Genomic DNA, 9,004 nt, shown 5'->3' with positions numbered 1-9,004 from the left:
AACCAGGGCAGAGACCGGATGGGGTCAGCGCTTGGGATTCCCGATCCATTAAGCCTTTCTTGGCCAGGGTGCAGCCCGGGCGCAGGTGAGCGAGTTGCCACATCAGCAGGGCGAGCCCCGCCCCGTCCCCTCCCCCAGTTCCGGAGGGAGGCCCCGGAGGCCCCAGAGGACGGTGGGAAGTGGGTGGGGAGAGAGGGCTGAGCCCAGTTGGCTGCCGATTGGGGGAATGGCTGGAGAGGTGGGTGAGGGAGGCTCCGCGTGAGTCTACCCGACGGTACTAGCCTGTGTGTATGATGTTTGAATGTTCCAGAGTGTACAGGAGCAGGTACACAATAGGTGCGTGCCTTTGACTCAAGTGTACACGCTGGTGTGCAAGAATGTGTGAATGGTGTGCACGTCTTTGCGGCTGCCATTGTGCCTCTGGGAGTGGCCCTGGGTGTGCAGGAGTGAGTATGATTGTGTCTGAGTGTGTCCCTTTCGGTGTCTGTGTGAGTGCACCTGGGGGTCCAAGTGCGTGCGCCTGTGCGTTTGCCCTTCTGTCTGTGGATGTGGTGTGCAGGAGCGTGCGTGAATATGTCTGAATGTGTGCGTGTGTGTGGATATACTTGAGTGTAAAAGGCATGTGGATGCGTTGGTGAATGTCTCTTGTGTGTGTCTTTGTGCCTGTGGGTGACTGTGGATGTCCCTGAGTGTACAGGAGTGTGTGGACCTGTTTGAGTGTTTCCAGAGTGCCTTTGCGTGACCACGTGGACAAGTGTGTGTGTGACTGTGTGTCGTCGCTAGCAGAGTCCTCTGGGATAGGTGTGAGCCTTTGCGTCCACATCTAGCAGACCCCTCCAGCTGACCCCTGACCCATGGAAGCACAGAGCCTGCCCAACCTTCAGAACAGCCCAGTCCCCCGCCCCCCACTTCCTGGTGACTCACCTCCCTGCTATCCTTGCCCCCGCCCCAGGCCTCCTGCCTTCAAGGGCAGTCCCCCTCTTGCCCAGTTTGCTCTCCTCCCACTCAAAGGGAGTCTCAGTCCTTTCTTCCAGGCAGCCTTCTGCGACCAGACAAGGGGGACCTAGTTCTAGCCACGCATGTTCTAGTGATCTTTCACTTGACATGAGAACAGGCTCAAAGCACTGCAGTGACCTGCTGGAGGTCACATAGTGGGCACATGTGTTTAATCCCATGATTCCTAAAGCTCAGGGTGGGGGCCCCCGGCCTCCTGCAGCCCCACCGATGGCCCCAGCCCAGGGCCCTGGACCTGGGAAGGAGAAAGGGAACTGACATTCGGGGAACCCTCCAGCCACTTGCTTGGCCCTTCCCATGCTGTCATGTTGGTCACTCCCGTCTTGTTCAGAGAGGTGAGACAGCTTGTCCGGGGTCACACAGTTAGGAAGCAGCTGAGCTAGGGTTTGAACCCAGATCTCTCTAGCTCTCTAGCTCCAGAGCTCATGTTACTGGGTGGGGGCGCCAGCCAGGCTGACGGGCCACTAGTCCTCGCAAGAAAGGCAGAAAGATGATGAGATATGGGTAGAAATGAGGAAAGGTGGCTCGAGACAGTTCCTATGCAGCATCACACCGAGAGCTGAGGTGACACAGTCTCATGTGAGTCCCAACAAGAGCCTGATAGGACTTCCTGTTCTAACCAGAGTCCAGCTCCCTGCCTGGGGCCTCTTCCCCTGGACTGAGGCACCGGGTTGACAGAAAATGTGACAGAAAATGTGACTAAGCGGACCCAGACTTGAGCAGCCTCCCCACTGGCTGGTCACAAGTGTTTGAAATGCCACAATGCCTCTGACCTTTGTCCCCCAGAGGCTTCTCTTCTAGATCAAAACCCCAGGCTCTAGGAGAGGTGGCTAGAGCCCCCAACCCAGCTGGTTGAGGGAGTCTGGTTGGAGCTTGGGGTCCCAGAGGGATGGAAGTCCTGGGCCCAGAGGGAGCGTGAAGGTTGGGGAGGCTGGAGCGGCCTCTTGTCATCCACCATCTCCTTTCATTCTCCCAACAGCCCCTGGGGCAGCAGGCACCACTCCCATTTCTGATGAGGAAGCAGGGGCTCCGAGAGACGCGTATGTGGTGAAAGCGAGACTTGAATCTCATCTGTGGACTGAAGTCCAGGGCTCTTGCTACCAGATGTGGCTTCCTCTGGATCGCAGGGCTGGCTTGGCCGGGAGGAGGCCAGAGAGGCAGGGATGTGAGAGACGATGCTCCTTTGGCTCCTCTGGATGACAAGCACCAGAGAAATGCTTAGGCAAGTGCTTGAGGAGACAGCTCAACGGCAAGGCTATTTGGGGAATTGAGGAGGACAGGGCGGTTGCCCCTCATGTCCCCGCTTCACAGTGTCCCCACGGGTGTTCAGGAAGCAGAACAGGTCCACTGACCCGGACACCTGGTCTTTGCCTTGGCTGCAGGTGCCCGATACTCCCACATTTGACACCGTTGGTCACAGAGGCTCCATCGTCCAGGGCCTCCACTGATGTTCTTCCTGCCTCATGTCATTGCTGTGCTTGTTCCTGAGCTCCTGATGAAACGATCCCGTTCCCAGCCTTCTTTCCCTCACTCCCCAAATCAGTGAGTCTGATTCCTGGAGGGCAGTTTCAGCCAGACCACTTCAGGGGCCACTGGCCACCTCTGGTCCACTTAACTGGCAGGGCAGTTAGGTCACTTGGTTCAGAGTGTGATGACCTAAGAGACCCTTAGAGAGGACTATGGGCAAGGCAGGCCCTTAAAGCATAAACAGCTCCCTTCCTTTTTTTTTTTTTTATGTTTATTTATTTTTGAGAGAGAGAAAGTGTGAGCAGGGGAGGAGCAGAGAAAAGGGGAGACACAGAATCAGAAGCAGACTCCCCGCTCTGAGCTGTCAGCACAAACCCTGATGCGGAGCTCGAACTCACGAGCTGTGAGATCATGACCTGAGCCAAAGTCGGACACTTAACCGACTGAGTCACCCAGATGCCCCATAAACAACCCCCTTAAATCTAGATCCTGGGTTCAGCTGCTTGCATGAAGCTGGGGGCAGTGCCTTTTCACTTCTTTCCCCCTAGTGCCCAACACGGGGCTGGCAGTGTTGAGTTGCCGTGACTCAGTTGATGGACAAGTGAATGAGGTCAGCCAAGGAGCCTTGGGGCTCTGCTGAAGGCTGTGGCTGTGCAGTGGGGCCTGTGAATCCCGTGTCCTTGTCCAGGGTCATCCTTATCTCCAGAATCAATCAACCTCCCTGCTGCTGCACCTATGGGCTTGGGTCTCTCTCACATGGGTCTGCTCCTCTGTGTCCTGGACACATTTGGAACACCTGGTGGCCACCCCTGCCACCCCAGACTCTCTCTGCCCGCAGGTCTGTCTGTGTATCCCTGATCCTGGAACTCAAAGCCTCTCTCCCTTGTTCCTTGCTGCCTGGCTGTCCTCCTGTTTCCGGCCTCCATGGGTGGCCCTGCCTGACCTTGTCCTGGCCTGAGGGGCGGGGTAGGGGAATGGGAGGGGTGTGCACAGTGCAGCTCTTGTTCAGGGGATCAGGGAGGGACCAATGCCTGCTCTTGTGTTCCAGTCCCTGGCTTGGGTCCTGGCCAGCCAAAGGGTGAACTGCCTCTCTGCCTACAGCATCATCTCAGCATTCGTTCCGCTGGCGGAGCAGGCCCAGAGCCGCTGTGGAAGCTGACCGAGAAGGCCCTTAGCTGGGCTCTCCTTCCAGGCTGTTACTGATCCCTTTGCCTCTAGCTCCTCTATCTCACGACCTGCTCCCTGGACCATGAAGACAGGATGTGGCTGGTTTGGCTATGGCCAGAGACCACGTGGGCATGACACAGGTCCCAGGGCTGCACTTTCAGTGTCCCATCTGGGAACTGGAGGTTGACAAATAAGGTTAGGTTAGGGAGATAGGGAATCAGTGAGGGGGTGGGGGCCAGTGAGATGATGGGGGTTCAGTGAGAGGACAGCAGTTCAGTGAGGGCTTGAGGTAAAAGAAATGGGTACATAAGGCTCTAGGGAAATTAACTCAATGATCCCTTCTTAACGTGGCTCAGGCCCCCGAGCCTACCCTGGGGTCTATAGTTAACATGACTGTGAGGGACATGGCTGGGCACCTTGGTGCCAGGCACTCCTCCGAACAGTTGGAGGGAAGCTGGAGACCTGTGTCTGCCAGGAAGGGACCCAGACAGGCAATACCACAGTCCTGAGCACCAGACTGTGAGGCCGTAGGGGCTAGGAAGCCAGGGCTGGGAGTGAGTCCCTGGGCAGCCAGCCAGAGAGAGGCAAGGAATGGCCTGGGGCCATGGAGGGCAAGGGAGACCTTCCTGGGAGCTTCCTCCTACCTCTGGGATTCTGTAGGCTGGAAGCAACTTCTAGCAAGGCATTTGGAATCCTGGGATGGCCCTATCCCGGGATCTCGAGGACTGCTCCTTCTTGCCCCTCAGGTTACAACCCTTGGCAAGCTTCCAGAACTGGGAGGGGAAGAAAAGGATGAGCACTGGGACCACATAGCAGATTCCTGAGACTTCTCAGGAAACTCCTTCCCTTCTGCCCCCTCCCCAACACCCTCTTCATCCCTGAGTCACCATCCCTTTTACAGAGGCCCTCCCCCTTGACTGAGTCAGCCCCTATCCCTAGAGAGTCCCTAGCTCTTTCTGGGTCTCTGTCCCCTTACTGAGTTCAGGTCCTCCTCACATAGCTGTCATACCAGAAATAAAGCCAGTTTTAAATCTTTCACATGAGTGTTTCAGGCACTGCCCTTTCTTTCTCACCAGCAAGGAGGGCTGGATTACCCCTGGGCCCATCCATTCAGGTTCTATTGTCTAAAAACCTGAAGGGGCTGCTAAAGGATCATTTAATATATACATATTTTTTTATGTTTATTTTTGAGAGAGACCGAGAGACATAGCACAAGCAGGGGACGGGCTGGGGCAGAGAGAGAGGGAGACACAGAGTCCAAAGCAGGCTCCAGGCTCTGATCAACACAGAGCCTGACGCGGGGCCTGAGCTGGTGAACGGTGAGATCATGACCTGAGCTGTTAAGTCTGACACTTAACCAGCTGAGCCACCCAGGCACCCCAGGATCTTACAATATTCAAATGTCCAAGCCTGGGCTGGTGAGGAATGGCTATTTTGCATACTTCCTTTTTAGTGAGGAAAAACTCAAAACTCTCCTCCCTCTCCTGCTCAGAGTCTGACTTGAGGAGAATCCTAGCTGGGCTCTAAACAGAAAGTACAACAATGCAGAATGTTACATGGGAGCTATTTGGGTACTAGACCTCCAGGCCTGGGGTGGGAGAAGAGGCCAGGGTTTTCTCCCCATTCCCCAGAGGAAGCCAGGAGTTAGAACAGGGAGTAGAACCAGAAGAGGAAGTGTTCTTGGAATGTTAAAAACTGAAGTGATTTTTTTTTTTTTTTAAGTAGGTTTCACGCCCAATGTGGGGCTTTTTTTTTTTTTTTTTTTAATTTTTTTTTTCAACGTTTTTTATTTATTTTTGGGACAGAGAGAGACAGAGCATGAACGGGGGAGGGGCAGAGAGAGAGGGAGACACAGAATCTGAAGCAGGCTCCAGGCTCCGAGCCGTCAGCCCAGAGCCTGACGTGGGGCTCGAACTCACGGACCGCGAGATCGTGACCTGGCTGAAGTCGGACGCTTAACCGACTGCACCACCCAGGCGCCCCTCAATGTGGGGCTTGAACTCACAGCCTTGAGATCAAGACCTAAGGTAAGACCAAGAGTCGAATGGTTAACCGACTGAGCCACCCAGGTGCCCCCAAACTGAAGTGATTCTTAGGGATTTCTTGGACCCTACACCGCGGCTACACAGGATCTGCAGATTACCACCCCCTTCTGTGTCCATGGCAGACATGATTAGTTGAGCATCGCACTCATTTGAGCAGCAGTTAGCATGTGCAATTAAATTCGTCTTCCCTTGGGGTGCCTGGGTGGCTCAGTAATAAATAAACATCTAATAAATGAATGAATGAGTGAATGAATAAACAAACAAACAAACAAGTAAATAAATTTGTCTTCCCTGAGTAGTTCAACCCTTTCCTTTCCAGATAGGGAAATTGAGGCCCAGAGAGGATGCAGGAAATGTAGATTATATCCATCCCGACGCTACCTGCCCATCCTAGAAGCACATGGGTCAGTCCCCTGGGAGGGTGAGGGAGGGCAATTCTCCTCCGTGTAAGAAAATCATCACTAAAAGGTCGCTCTGGGTGGAATTGCAGGTGACTTTTATCGATGACTTTGTGCTTTTCTGCATTTTCCAGATTCTCTTTGAGCATGAATTCATTTTGTAATCAGAAGTCTCTTAATAATAATACTAGTTTGAGGCATCTGGGTGGCTCAGTCGGTTAAGTGTCTGACTTCGGCCTAGGTCATGATCTCTCTGGTCTGGAGTTTGAGCCCTGCACTGGGGCTCTGTGCTGACAGCTCAGAGCCTGGAGCCTATTTCAGATTCTGCATGTGTGTGTGTCTCTTTCTGCCCCTCCTCTGTTCGCACTCCGTTGTCTCTCTCAAAAATAAATATAAATTTTTTTTTTAATTTTTTTAATGTTTATTTTTGAGAGCGAGGGAGAGACAGAGAATGAGCAGGGGAGGGGCAGAGAGAGGGGGAGGCACAGAATCCAAAGCAGGCTCCAGGCTGTGAGCTGTCGGCACAGAGCCCCATGCGGGGCTCAAACTCAGGAACCGCGAGGTCATGACCTGAGCTGAAATCTGACGCCCAAGCAACTGAGCCACCCAGGTGCCCCAATATAAAAAAATTTTAATAAAAAAAAATAATAGCCTTTTTCCCCTAAACACCATGTGGTTCCTGCGTTAGGCATTATCTAAGTCAATCCTGACAATCACCCTGGGAAGGAGGTAGTATTATTGCTGTTATTCCCATTTTAAAGAGGAAGGAACAGGGGCGCCTGGGTGGCTCAGTCGGTAAGCGTCCAACTTCAGTGCAGGTCATGATCTCACGGTTCGTGAGTTCGAGCCCCATATCATCGGGCTCTGTGCTGACAGCTCAGAGCCTGGAGCCTGCTTCGGATTCTGTGTCTCCCTCTTTCTCTGCTCCTCCCTCACTCACACTCTGTCTCTCTCTCAAAAACATTAAAAAAAAAAAAAAAAAAAAGAGGAGGAAGGAACCAAGACTTAGGGAGGTCCAAAAATTTGCCCCAAAGTCACATAACTAGTGGCACAGCTGTGACTCTAGCCACAGTAAACACAATTAAATCAATTAAAAGTTAATATCAGGGATGGTCTGGGTCTATGGAAGAGTGCTGATTTCCATGTTCTTCTGAATAATAGAAGTGGGAAGCCCCATTAGGGGGAAATGACTTGCCCAAGGTCACACTAAATGTGCTGTGAAAAAGCAGCCTGCACCCCAGAGAAGGTTTCTGAGCGGCCTGGGACGTGTGCAGAGGCCTGGCATGATTCTCCCACCTATGAAGTGAGGAGAGAAGGAAAGACACAGAAGAATGAGGTAGGGGTGGCTCAGAGCTGAGCCAACAACAGCCAAGGACAGAGCCGGGCCTGGGGGAGAAAGGAAGGTCTTCCCTCCACTGGGACTTTGGGAAAGGGCCATTTTATTTGTTTGATTTTAAGTTAAAAACAATTTTTTTGGGAATCTCTACACCCAACGTGGGGCTCGAACTCACAACCCAAAGATATAGATTTGCACACACGTCTCACTTAGCCAGCCAGGCACCCTTGCGAAGGGGCCGTTTTAGCAGAAGCATGGGCTGAGTGCCTCCTCCAGCCTAGCTTTTGCAATGATCACCCACTAGTGTGCCGGACCCCCTGGGCATCTTTTTTTCACTGTCTCCAAACACCACCCCCTTCTGTGTGCCCAGAGCATGGGAAGGGGACACCGCTAGACCAGCTCTCCAAATCTGTGTGGCCCTGCCCAAGCCGCTTTGTTTCTGAATCTTCTTACCTGTGAAACACAGATGACAAACCCTACTTTTCAGGGCTGTTCTGAGCAGAAGAGGTGGTCACAGAAGTAAAGGATCCAGAGTGAGTAAAGCAGCCCAGCAAATTCTGGTCATTAGTAGAGCAGGGGCTCTCCTCTCCCAGCCCGCCCCTCCCAGCAGGCAACGTGAGGAGAGCTTGTGGGAGGGAGGGGGAGGGAGGAGCCTCTTCCTTCCTACCCCTTCCAGCTGGGTATCAAGATCTGAGACCAGATGTGTGGCCAGTGACTCAGCCCTTTCCTGCCTGGAAACTCCTCCCTGCCTGCCTCACCGGGCTGGGCCAGGGAGGGTGAGACAGCAGATTGGAGGTCGGGGTGGCTGGTCCTGAGCAAACTCAGGGGAGCAGTGGGGGCAGAGTGGAGGAGGGAGACAGAAGGAGGAATGAGGATAGCATGGCCAAGCCATGCTGGGGAGGGCATGGGGGTGGGTGGGACGATGTTGAGGAAGAAGTTGAGAGTGCCCTTGAGTAGAGAGTGGCTGGCTCAGCCTGAAATGCTCACCTGCTCACCCCTTCCTCCTTCCACCTGCTCACAACCCTTCCCCAATATTTCCAAGCCAGCCCCAACCCATTTGCCCTACCCTCCTATCCACATACCCACAGGGTGCTCCCTTCCTTCCCTGTTCTCTCTTCCTCTTCCCAGCCAACCACCTCCACTTCCTCACCTCCCACTCAGCAGGTCCTTTTACTGACTCCTCAAAGCACGTGGAAGCAGCAATCTGGAAGGTTGTCTCTTAGTTGCCAAATCTTGCACCCAGCCCAGCCTGATCTCTCAGCAACAGTAGGCACTGCTGGGGCCCTTCTTGGAGCTCTTTTCTTAGCCTGAGACATCACCCTGCTGGTTTCCCTATCTCTTGGACAGTTCCCTCTCTCATTTGGGCTTCCTACTCCCACCCACTCCACCCCCACCCCCATGAACATGTGTGTCGTATAAGCTCAGTCCTTCCTAGTCTAGTGTATGGACAAGGAATGGACTTTGACTTCATATGGATCTGTGCTCCACTCCTGGCTCTGCCCTTTACTAGCTGTGTAACTTTGGATAAATTCTCTGAGCCTCAATTTTCTCCTCCAACAAACGGCTTAGTATTACCT

At 53.4% G+C, this 9,004-nt stretch overlaps 1 long non-coding RNA gene across 1 annotated transcript; it reads right to left on the bottom strand.

Annotated features, from left to right (window-relative positions):
- Positions 1-2,810: 2,810 nt before the first annotated feature.
- Positions 2,811-8,478, bottom strand: LOC128775652 (uncharacterized). Its single transcript, XR_008420557.1, has 3 exons — positions 7,881-8,478; positions 4,293-4,421; positions 2,811-3,817 (listed from the first exon to the last, which is right to left on the bottom strand). It is a non-coding gene; the product is annotated as an uncharacterized LOC128775652 (long non-coding RNA).
- Between the last annotated feature and the right edge of the window lie 526 nt (positions 8,479-9,004).

The sequence above is a fragment of the Panthera pardus genome, unplaced genomic scaffold, assembly GCF_024362965.1.
Source record: "Panthera pardus isolate Hobbes unplaced genomic scaffold, ASM2436296v1 HiC_scaffold_11, whole genome shotgun sequence".
NCBI classification, from domain to species: domain Eukaryota; kingdom Metazoa; phylum Chordata; class Mammalia; order Carnivora; family Felidae; genus Panthera; species Panthera pardus.
The sequence above is the reverse complement of the archived record's forward strand: the minus strand, read 5'-3'. Positions and strand labels throughout refer to the sequence as shown.